Here is a 12574-nt window from a genome sequence, read left to right as displayed (position 1 = left end):
ATTTAAAAAAAAGAGCTGTATAATAATTGCCACAATCAGTTTTAGAAATTTTTCTTTTTTCTTGTATTCATCAATATTAGCTCTCCTTTCAAACCTCTCCTGACACACCTGCAAGAAACCATTAATCCAGTTACTGTGTCTATAGATATACTTATCCTGGATTTCATAAACATAAAAACATACAATTAAACAACAATAACAAAGCAACAGAGAAAATATCTCAATTAAAAATGAGTGTTAAATTCTAACCTAACTACATCTGTCATAATCCATTTCCAGTGCACTCTGCATGATAGCAAGGTTATTGATATCCCTAGTCTGTGGTTAGAAGGTATTCACCAGAGGCTTACTCCGTGTGTATTTTTCCTTCCCTTTTTTTAACTGAAACAACTTTTAAATGAATCGAAAAGGAGATGGAATGATAAGATACTACATTTTAGCCTAACTTTATCTACCACAATCTACTTTACAATGCTCTCTGTCTGATAACAAGGCTGTTCAGATCAACTATAGTCAGAAGGGATTCGCCAGAGGATTACTCCATGTGTGGCCCCTACAAATGGAGTTTGGGTTTCTACTGTCATCCACAGCTTTCTGCAGATCAGGTATTCACAATTTAAATTTTGATACCATTTACTCCTTTGGATTTGGATTATATCAATCCAGAGGGGCTGCAAAAGAAGATGCCTATATTTTATTCTAGATTACGAGGGCTATAGTGCAAACGTTTTTAATTGCGGGTGGTGGTGGTGGTGGTGGTGGTCCTGGAGGACGGGTAGTCTTAAGTTTTTGTTTTTGTTTTCTGAAAAGAGAGTGGTAGCCGAAATAAGTTTGGAAACATGCATGAGAGCTTAAATTCAGAGCACTAGACTTGTAGGAGGTAAAGGATAAGAGTGAACGTGTTCAACCCATTCGCAGGGTCCCCATGTGAGTAAAGTCTCCATTGGATTACACACACACACACACACACACACACACACAGGTTGGCTTCTCTACAGAAGCAAAATCAGTGACACAGGTATGTGTTGTATACAGAAAGAGATTTATATCAAGATATAGCTTACACAGTTGTAGAAATAGGTAAATGTAGTCTGGTTCAATCAGGTTTCTCCAGGCTCCTGGAAGCTGATGAACAGAAAGCAGAATGACGAAGCAGAGACAGCAGAGAACACAGGCTGGCAGATGCAGAGCAAATATGAATCAGGAGTCAGCTGAATGCAACAGGAGATTAAGGAACCAGATGCAAAATTCAGCTCCAGCAGAAGATGAAGGGCCAAAGAGAATTCGACTGCTCGGTCTCTCTCTGATACAAAAGGTCACACTCCCAAGGAGGTGTTATCAGTCTGCAACAGCTCTGCCCCTACCTATAACTAGTAGTGTTTAGTTGACATAATCCCTAATGTTCAAACCCCACTATAGGGGCTAGCCCGAGTATGTCCTCGGATACACTGCCATACAGTAGTTATATAATCAAGAGTCATTTTGTGACTGCTTTTTTTTTTTTTAAACATTTTATTAGGGGCTCATACAACTGTTATCGCAATCCATACACACATCAATTGTGTAAAGCGCATTTGTACATCATTCTCAAAACATTTTCTCTCCACTTAAACCCCCACATTAGGTCCCCATTTTTCCCTCCCTCCCTGCTCCCCCCTGTGACTGCTTTTATCCAAAGGCCAAACTATTTTTTTCCAACACTTACTGACAGATAGTTTACACATCATACAATTAGTTTAATCATTCAGCCATATCAAGGGGAATTGTATATTCACCACATCTATCTTAGAACATTCTGTGCTCCCCCTCCCCTGCCCCACGATTAAATCGCTTGTAAAATTAGTTGTGCAATCATGATCAGTTCTAGTGTTCCCTCCCCCCATGTTCATTATTTACTCCCCAAATCCCCTTTCCCTCCCTATCACCCATCCCTCCAGTCCTGCATTCCCTATAATCGGTTATTATCATTATATATCCACTCCTCCTGTGCTTCACAGCTATAATACTCAACAGAAAAGAATGAAAACAAATTTCACTAAGATGGTAAGAATAAAATATTAGTATAAAGACAAAAATAAAAATAATGTGTGAGAGGAAGATCCCCATCAACATTCAAAAAGCCTGGGAAGAAATTTCTGTCGTGGAATAACTAAGAGATACTTACACCCAGAACAAATTCAGGTCGTGTCCATAGATAGGGAGGGAGATCAACTGGCCAAATAACGGGTTTGATCCAGCATAATCAAGATGACAATGATCTGACTGACAGTAAGGCTGTTCAGGACTCTTGCCTTTGGCTCTAGTGGGTCTGCCAGTGGCTTGGTCTGACCAGATACTCTGCAGTTGGGTTTTGGGCTCCCACTCGCCTCCATAGCCCGCCACAAATTGGGTGTTCATAATTAGCTGTGATAATTTTCTCTTCATCATATTTGAATTTTGTAATGGTCATCTTTGGATTACACAAGCTGGCATGCCTCTTCTGTGGGGACTTAGTTGACTCCTTGCTTAGATAGATGCTTGTTTAAATACAAGCCTTTAAACTCCAGACCAGCGGTTCTGAACCAGTGGGTCGAACAACTAACCCTTTCACAGGTGTTGCCTACGACCATCGGAAAACACATATTTCCGATGGTCTTAGGAACCAAGACACTGCTCCTCTATCCGTCTCTAGGCAGGTCCACCCACATGCAGATACGCCCACATACGAGTACTTGGCGTGAAGACTGTTACCTATGCTACACCATGCTTCAAGACAAAAGTTCATTTGTAATTAGAAATAAATATTTCACAATATATAATTATATACTGTTTTGTTATTAATCATGATGCTTTAATTACGCTCAATTTGTAACAATGAAAATACATCCCGCATATCAGATGATGATTCATAACAGTAGCAAAATTACAGTTATGAAGTAACTACGAAAATAACTTTATGGTTGGGGGGGTCACCACAACATGAGGAACTGTATTAAAGGGTCAGGCATTAGGAGGGTTGAGAACCACTGCTCCAGACACTATTCTGATTGAAAGCTGAGCACCATCTACTTTCTTCACCACCCTTATCTTCTGATCATTTCATGAAAGTGAGTATCAAGCAGGACCATGATGTAAGAATTAACTGTTTGTAAGTTGGAGCTAGGATTTAGTGCAAGCCCCAAACTCATGGGTTTGTTTTTGTTTTTGTCTTTTTTGCTCTAACTTGGGAATCAATACATATGATATCATTCCACAATTCAATTATATCAAACATAATTGTACAATTGCTCCCATAATCAGTCTCTAAACATACTTTTCCCTCCTGGGCTTCTTGATTTCATCTCCTTCTTATCCCCTATGCCCCCTCTATGTTGACCCTCTCCCAAAACTCTTATAAGTTTTCTTTCCTAAAGTGTCAACATCCCTGGGTTTCATTTACCGAAAAACAAAGAAACAAATAACACAGCTTCAAGAGGTTGCCCCCCCAATGGCACTGCACCTCTGAGATACATCCTAATATACACGAGCATAAATATAACACAATGGTCAACAAAGGATAGCTGGAATATACATCTCTAAATACAGTACACAGGGCATAGATATAGCAAAACCTTGTTTGTCCACCACCCAACTGTATATCGCTCTTGACACGGCTGTCTTCTGCTTCCTCAGATATCAAGTGAGGAAGCATCCAGTTCATCTATCCAGGTTCCCATATGAGGTCTCACCAATGCAGCTTCTGGAGCATGCCATATGCCCCAAAGATGCAGAATTCAGTGTCCCAGTGCTCGATGACACCCAGCCTGGGTTCCCCAGGGACCTCCAGATGCCCTAGATCAATTCTGCCCACCCATTGCATGTCACTCAAGATCCTGCCTACCTAATGTTCCCAAGAGCATCCTCAGTCTCTCTTGCCCTGGCCCTGAACCAATCTTACAAGCTCTTCTGGCTAACATAATGTATATGTCGCAATTACAGTCCCATTCCTGTCGTTCCACCAGTAAATGTGATATATTGATATGCTGTCAATCTTGCTTCTGTGACAATTACTTTACTACCCCCCCATGACCTTTGTAAGTCTCCCAGTCTCTGTAAATCACTGATAGCATTATGACCTCAAGCTCATAGTCTCCATCATCTGGTTGATGTGTCTGTCTTATCTTTTTGTGTTTAAGACTTAATAAATTCTCCTTAGATTATGAGTGCTGGTGGGATAGTGGTTACATATTGGGCTGCTAACCCTATGGTTGGCAGTTTGAAACAACTAGCTGCTCCAGAGGGTGGGGGGGTAGAGTGGTATCTTTCTACTCCCTACCCAGTAACACTCTCAGAAACCCACAGGGGCAATTCTACCTTGTCCTATTATCAGGTCTCTATGTGTAGGAATGGGCTTACAGGCAGTGAGTTTGAGCTTGTTAATTTTGTTATTATATTTGAGGTTTGGAGTTTCATTTGTACCCTAAAACACTTTTACTAGCTCTTTTGTCAATTCAAAATTCTATCCATAATTTTGTTTCCTAGATCTTTCTCTGTTTCCTTCTACCTTCCTCCTGTCCAAGTGGGGCTTATTCTAAGAATGTAAGTGTGATACAGTGAATTACTTAAGATTAATTATTTAATATAGCCCTTCTAGTCATTGTCCTCAATTTTATGATGTATTGTAAATGCTATCTTGTATACCTGTGGCTATGTTCCCAGTCTAAATGCTAATGTTATGCTAATAAGGCATGTTAGGATGGGATGTTTATTTGTTTTTAACTTTAACAATTTTATTGACATATAATTCACATATCACACAATTCACCAAATCAAACATATTGAAAAGAATTGTGCAGCCATCACCACAATCCATTTTAGAACAATTTCTTTTCTTATACTCATTAATTGTGCCCCATTTCCCACAAGCTTATCGCAAGAACCCTAAGAAATTATTAATCCAATTCCTGTCTCTATAGATTTACCTATCTTTGATTTTATATAAAAAGAAGCCTGCAGGGTGTATGGGAGGACACCAATTACCAAATGGAAAAATCTCAATCAAAAAGACAGCGGAAAATACTAAAACTAGAACAAAATTAAAATGGGTACAAAGAGTGAACCAATGACAAGGTATTAAGTTTTAACCTAACTATATCTACATTGTTCCATTTTCCAATGTACTCTGTCTGATAGTAAGCTTATTCACATTCCTAGTCAATGGTCAGAAAGGATTCACCAGAGGCTTAATCCACATGGGATCACTGAAAATGGATTTTTGACTTTAACTGTTATTATCTACAGCCTTTTGAAAACCATGTGCTCAGAAGTTTAGCTCCAGTACTGTCTTCTCTTCCAGTCTCAGGTTTTATTATGTACAACCCTTGGGTCTCATAGGATGGGATGTACTTCTTCCATGTGGACTTAGCTGACACCTTACTTAGCTGGCTCATTGTTTTCGGACAAGCCTTTAAGGCCAACAGACACTAGTCTTCCTTATTGCCCGGCACCATCTGGTTTCTTCACCACACTTTGCTATAGTACCCAATTCTTCAGTGATCTTGTCATGAGGGCAAGTATTGAGTAGGGCTACATCATAAAAGCCAATTGTTCTTGGATTAGGGCTATAATTAAGTAAGAGTTCAAAATCCGAAAGTAGAATGTATCTTGAGCATGGAAATACTAGAGGCTGTGACTCAATTCACTACTTTAATTTTCTTTTCCTTGGGAATATGGTCTGGTTCCAGTACATAGAAATGTCTGCCAAAAATTTACCTGTTTTATATTCTGTATCTGGTTAGTCTACCCCTGACTTTGAATTATGAGCCAACAGCCTATCATGACCTTATTTGTTGAACTCCTCAACACTGTGAGTCTCCAGCCTGTCACCTGACCTATTGACTTAGGCTTGTCAATCCCTGAAACCACATGAATAAGAAAAATCCTCCATACTGACACATGACCTATAGATTTGGGACTTTGCTATGAGCCATTTCCATGATACTTTGTGAGTTACATAAACACTGCAGCAAATTAAAGAACTCAAAGATGGGATGAAGCGTACTGAGTAGAGGAAGAGGAGCTGAAGTCAGAGATGATGAAGTGGTACAGCATTTTTTAAAAACTGGTTGTTTAGAACATTTTTACCTCTACTTATAGAGCCTTATGCTGATAATTCTAAATTATCCATACCATAAGGAGGGGCTAAAATTATTTATTTGGTTAACCAGATTAATGAAGTGGGAAAAAAGATCAGTTCAGAGATAATAAAAATTATAAAATCCAATAAGTACTAAGGAAAAAAAACCTATATAAAATATGAAGTATTGAAAAGCAAAGATGTTAGTTTGAGAATTAAGTTGCACATGACCCAAATCATGGTATTTTCAATTGCTTCCTATGTGAAAATTTGACATTGAATAAGGAAGACAGAAGAATAGATGCATTTGAAATATAGTGGTGTCAAAGAACATTGAAAGAACTGTGGCCTGTCAAAAATAAGAAGTCTGTCTTAGAAGAAGTACAGACAGAATGCTCCTTGGAGGCAAGGTTAGCAGGACTTTGTGTTGTCAACAAAAAAGAAAGAGAAAAAAAGAGGGAAAAAAGGCATGGGTAGTGGGGGAACAGGGCACTAACCCACCCAAGGGGAGGGTATTGCTTATATCTCCACAGGGAAAGAGGGACCAGACTTCAACCCAGTGCTCCAAGATGTGAGTGCAACATACCTGCATGAAGCAGGGAACCAGTAGAGGTCTGAGGGGCTGGCCCCAATCCCAACTACGAGGACAGCCCTCACCTCTGCGCAGAAGAACTCACTTCAGAGGAAAGCATTGAAGCTGCAGCTCAGGCAGAGGGACATATCTGATCAGAGCACACAGGAGCAAATGAAGGGGGAGGGAATGAGAGTGGGAGACATCCTGGCCCACCAAGCCCTGAGGACAATATTCCTGCTCACAGGAGCCAAAGCAGAGATGACCATATGTAGGGCCAGCCCCACTAAGAGACACAACGTCCCTCAATGACCCATAGCACTACGGGGACAACACTGGAAACACAGTGTGGGGAATTGTGCCCGATCTGACCCCGCCACACTGAAGCAAAATACTAAGAGCATGCAACAGAACAGCAAGGGGAACAGAGCAACGAAGTCCCCAAGGAATACCAAAAATAGACTTTGGGGGCAGGGCATGGCACCCCATCAGACTCCACTGGAAAACACTGTAAAGGTCAACAAACAGACCTTGAACTATTAACAGGTTTTTCTCTTATGTCATTGTTTTTTGTTGTTCTATTGTTTTCTTTTGTTGCTTTGTTTTCCTGTCTTGTTTTTTGTACATATTATTGTCTCGGCAGGTCTGTCTAGATAAGATAGGTGAGATAAACAATCTGGAGGAGAAAACAACAGGACCAAGGGTTCTGGGGGGTACATGGGAGAGGGGAAGGTGGGGGAAAGGAAATTGGTGTTAAGAAACACAGACACAAGGGAACAAATGATCCAAAATCGATGGCTGGGAGGGTGTCAGGGGCTTGATCAAGGGCAATGTAACCGAGAGGAATTACTGAAACCCCAAATGAAGGCTAAACGTGATAGTGGGACAAAAGGAAAGTAAAAGGAAAGAAAGGAAAGAAATAGGAGGCAAAGGGCATTTATAGAGGTCTAAATACAGGCATGTACAAATGTAAATATATTTATATCTGACGATGGGGAAATAGATCTGTGTGCGCATATCTATAGGTTTAATATTAAGGTAGCAGACAGAAATTGGGCCTCTACTCAAGTACTCCCTCAATGCAAGAACACTTTTTCTATTAAACTGGCATTCCATGATGCTCACCTTCTGGACATGATCACTGAAGACAAAGCAGATGCATAAACAAATATGGTGAACAAAACTGATGGTGTCCAGCTACCAGAAGATAGAGCATCTGGGGTCTTACAGGCTTAAAGATAAATAAGTGGCCATCTAGCTGAGAAGTAACAAAGCACACCAGCCTGTGTAATCACGAGGTGGTGATAGGATCAGGTATCAGGAATCAAAGGACAAAAAATCATATCAATGAGGGGGAGTGTGGAGTGGGGACCCAAAGTCCATCTGTAGGCAACTGGACATCCCCTTACAGAAGGGTCACGGGGAGGAGACAAGCCAATCAGGACACAGTATAGCACCAATGAAACATACAACTTTCCTCTAGTTCTTTAATGCTTCCTCCCTCCCCCCATCTCCCACTATCATGACCCCAATTCTACCTTACAAATCCGGCTAGACCAGAGCATGTATACTGGTACAGATAAGAGCTGGAAACACAGGGAATCCAGGACAGATAAACCCCTCATGATCAATAATGAGAGTAGTGATACCAGGAGGGTAAGGGGAGCATGGGGGAGAAAGGAGGAACTGATCACAATGATCTATATATAACCCCCTCCCTGGCGGACGGACAACAGTCAAGTAGGTGAAGGGAGACATTGAACAGTGTAAGACATGAAAAAAATAATAAATTATAAATTATCAAGGGTTCATGAGGGATGGAGGGAGGGAGGGTGGTAGAGGGAAGGAGGGAGGGGGAAAATGAGGAGCTGATACCAGGGGCTCAAGTAGAAAGAAAATGTTTTGAGACTGACGATGGCAACAAATGTACAAATGTGCTTGACACATCGATGTATGTATGGATTGTAATGAGTTGTACGAGCCCCCAATAAAATAAATAAAAAAACAAACAAACTTTATGTTGTATACTTTGAACATGTCAGAAGAGACCAGTTCCTCCGGAAGGACATCCTGTTTGGTTAGGTATAAAGCTAGTGAAAAAGAGGAAAGCCCTGAAGATGGATTGACACAGTGGCCATAACAATGGGCTCAAACATAAAAACAATTATGAGGATGGTGCAGGACCAGGCAGGTTTTGTTCTGTTGTACATAAGAGTTGCTTTCTAAATTGATTTGACAGCACATATAATAAGTCCGAAGTAAAAAGAAAATGTCCCAATTTTGATTGTTAGGGGTTGTCAACTAGACATTCCTGGGTAAGGCAGGATAGGCCTAGCCTATCAAATTGGGTCACAACCTGATGGCACTCCTTGGTGTCATAGCCTTTTTGTATAAGAATGAGACACTGGGAAATTCTCTTTTTCTCTATGCCACTTTGCCTTCCTGTTTTCTGGGACTCTGCTTGCCTCCAGGGTGGCCCCATGTGGGTCACCCAATCCTGACAGCTCTTGGTGCCCCGCCATTTTTCCACTGAACTTGGATCCACATGACTCTGAACCCATATGCCTGTGACCGCCTGCATCATGCTTCACCTTTCTGCATCCCTGCCTGAAGCTACGAGTCTGAAGAGGGCCCTGGCTTACATGAGACTTAAGGACTTGAGTTGGCCTGGGGTGGAATACCTTCTTGATATAAAATCACTTGATATAAAGTTCTTTCCCATACATATGAGTGTCACGGATTTTGCTTCTCTAGAGAATGCACACACTGATATTTATATCAATACTAAATCAAGCGTATAAAATTTTAAAAAATCAACCAACATATTAATAGAAGAATGATACTGTCTCTCTGACAGTGGGAATATGTCCTTTTCTACAACTTTGCTTAGCATCACATTTACTAATGATAAAAAGTAAACGTACCTTAAAAATAACTTTGCATCCTATTGTAAAAAGAGTTAAGGGTTAGACTACTAGCTGAAAGGTCAGTTCAGACCCACCCAGTGTATGCTGCCTTGGAAGACAGGCCTGGCAATCTGCTCCAGAAAGGTCGCCAGCTTAAAGCCTTCATGGAGAAGTTCTACTCCAAATATCTGTTCTTGACACAACAGCAACCAACAACTACAGGAGCAATCAAGAAAGGAAATAAAGTATATAGTACTAGAAATAAATTAATAAAACTGACATTACTTATAAGTAATGATTTTCTATGTGGAAAACCTATGAAATCTATATTTAAATTATTAGAGAATATAAGTGAATCTCACGAGATCACCAATGTCAATATAAAACTCACTGTATTTCCCTTTCTGACAACAAACTATCAGCAAGTAATGTTGGACACTAATTAAAAGAACATAAAATCCCTGTAACAAATGGAAACATCCTATCACAACCTCATGACTTGGTGCATCTGCAGGCACCAGACCAAGAGGGTAAGACATTTATCTCCCCCTCTTAAAGGCAGACACATTTCAGGAATTGTTTTTTTTTAATACTGAATAACTCTCTGCTTTATTCAACATAGCCACTATTCAAAGAAGTCTGGAGTGTGACTGTTTATTAAGCTTTGTCAGGCAACATACACATCAGGTTCCAGCAGAGCTACTGTCATGATACGGTCTGCTCAAATCTAAAGCAGATGGCAGGGTCACCTGAAACACTGCCGAGTCTTCTGCAGAGCACTTTACTCTGGGCCCCGCTCAGAAACAGCCACCTTTAAGAGTCGCCTTAGAGCAGCAAACTGGAGAAAGAAGTGAGAAACCCAGGATGGTGGCAAAGGGTTATTAGGGAGATTCACACACAAGTATAAACCCCAAGTCAATGAGTCAAGTGTCAAATCAGGATTCTCCCAGGAGTGTAATATTCCAAAGGTCCCTAGGAAACACGAATGGTTTATTTTTAGCTACTAACCTAAAGGCCTGGCAATTTGCTTCCATATGGATTACAGGCAAACCACCCTATGGAGTTCTATTAAGTAGGGGAGGTTGCCTTTTGCAGCAAGGTTTTGTTGTTTTCTTTTAAACATTTGAATGTAGAAAATAAACTTTCTCAAAAAATTGTCTTCCAAAGAATTATGCCCTTTTCTTAGTGACTGTCAGTACATGAACCTGTAACTCGAATTTTGCTTCCAAATATGCAGGTAACCATGGGACTAGAGAAAAGTGGCTGGAAACGCCAAGATGGTGGCAAAGGTGTTTATCAGGGAGGCTTACATACAAGGTATATTGCAGGCGTGCTAGGACCAGTTCCGGTCTCCATGCCTCAGTGGAAGGGATTTGGATAGCTATGGTGAATAAAGAGGTAACATGCCAGGACTTCAAACAGTAGCAGAGAAAGCGGAAAGGCAGATGAGGTAGGTAATCTGAATGCCACTGGACAGTCTAACAGCAGATGATGGTGGTACAGCCTTAATGTCATACCTTTATGCCAGAACGTTACTGATTTATTAGGCCATATGAAGAAACAGAGGCCATGGGCATACCCAAGGTACAATCTGCTATCATTTCTTGATTTTCTCCTTCCTCTTGTTTTTCTGTTTGTTTGTTTTTTAATGTTTCTTTTTTTTACTTTTATTATTTTTTTAATCGTTTTATTAGGGGCTCATAGAATCCACACATACATCAATTGTGTAAAGCACATTTGTACATTGCCCTCATCATTCTCAAAACATTTGCTCTCCACTTAAGCTCTGGCATCAGCTCCTCGTTCTTTTCCCTCCCTCATGAACCCTTGATAATTTGTCATATCTTGCACTGTCTGACGTCTCCCTTCACCCACTTTCCTGTTGTCCTTCCCCCAGGGAGGAGGTCACAGGTAGGTCCTTGTAATCGGTTCCCCATCTCCTTCCTCTTGTTTTAGGGGGCAAAAGAGAGAGCTAAAATATCAAATACAATATAAGAATATTTATTAAGTCTTTATGATGTAAGATATGGAAATAATAATCTATAACTTATCAAGGGTTCATGAGGGAGGGTGGGCAGGGGGGGAATGGGGAGCTGATATCAGCGGCTCAAATGGGAAGAGAATGCTTTGAAGACGAAGGTGATACAAAAAAAAAAGAAAGAAAGAAAATTAGGATGGTGGCATATATGCAAAGGTGCTTGACACACTGGATGAATGTATGGGTTGTGATAAGAGACGTAAGAGCCCCAAATAAAAGTATTTAAAAATAAAAATATTTTTTAAAGAATATTTCCTAAGTCTTAAAACAGGACAGTGACAAAGATCATCAGGATGAGGGAGATGATTAACAAATTGGAGTTCCAATTTGCCCCAAGACTTCTAAACCAAAACTCAACTCACTGCTAGAGTTGATTCCCATCTCATAGACACCAAGAGGAAGAATAAAACTACTTTGAGTAGAGAAGACTGTACTTTCCACCTTTTACCACTGTAAAATTCAGATGTTTGAGTGTAGATTTCTTAATAGTTCCAACAGCATAGGGAAACCCAAGAATGCAACACCCTAAACAATTATTGAGTAACTAGGGCCACAAGTATGGCCCCAGCCATAGAGTGCCTTTAAGAGTGACGTATATTCCTCAAATTCTGCAACCATTTCTTGGCAGTGGGACACAGGAAGCCAGTCTATTACTTAGGAGGTAAACCTGGAGGGTGACACAATAATACATGGGGTTCTACTCTATTCAAAGCAGAGGTGGGTTTCCTCAGCACACCTTTCCTGGTACCAACTAATGTAAACCATTCCAGAGGTGGAACCATGGGTGCTCCTGGCTGCAACTGGAGCTATTCTCTCTCTTTTGTTATTTTAATATTTATTTAAAAGCTATATATATATATATATTAAAATCACAAAGTGAATTTGGAACTTTGAATGTCCCTTTATTATTGCACTTACAAATCAAATGGCCAGTAGACTCTGCTTACATTGGCTTACAGATGGCT

This window comes from Echinops telfairi, unplaced genomic scaffold, assembly GCF_000313985.2.
Source record: "Echinops telfairi isolate 266 unplaced genomic scaffold, ASM31398v2 ScPeMD7_7462;HRSCAF=8500, whole genome shotgun sequence".
In the NCBI taxonomy this organism is placed as follows: domain Eukaryota; kingdom Metazoa; phylum Chordata; class Mammalia; order Afrosoricida; family Tenrecidae; genus Echinops; species Echinops telfairi.
Note: the sequence above shows the minus strand (reverse complement) of the source record.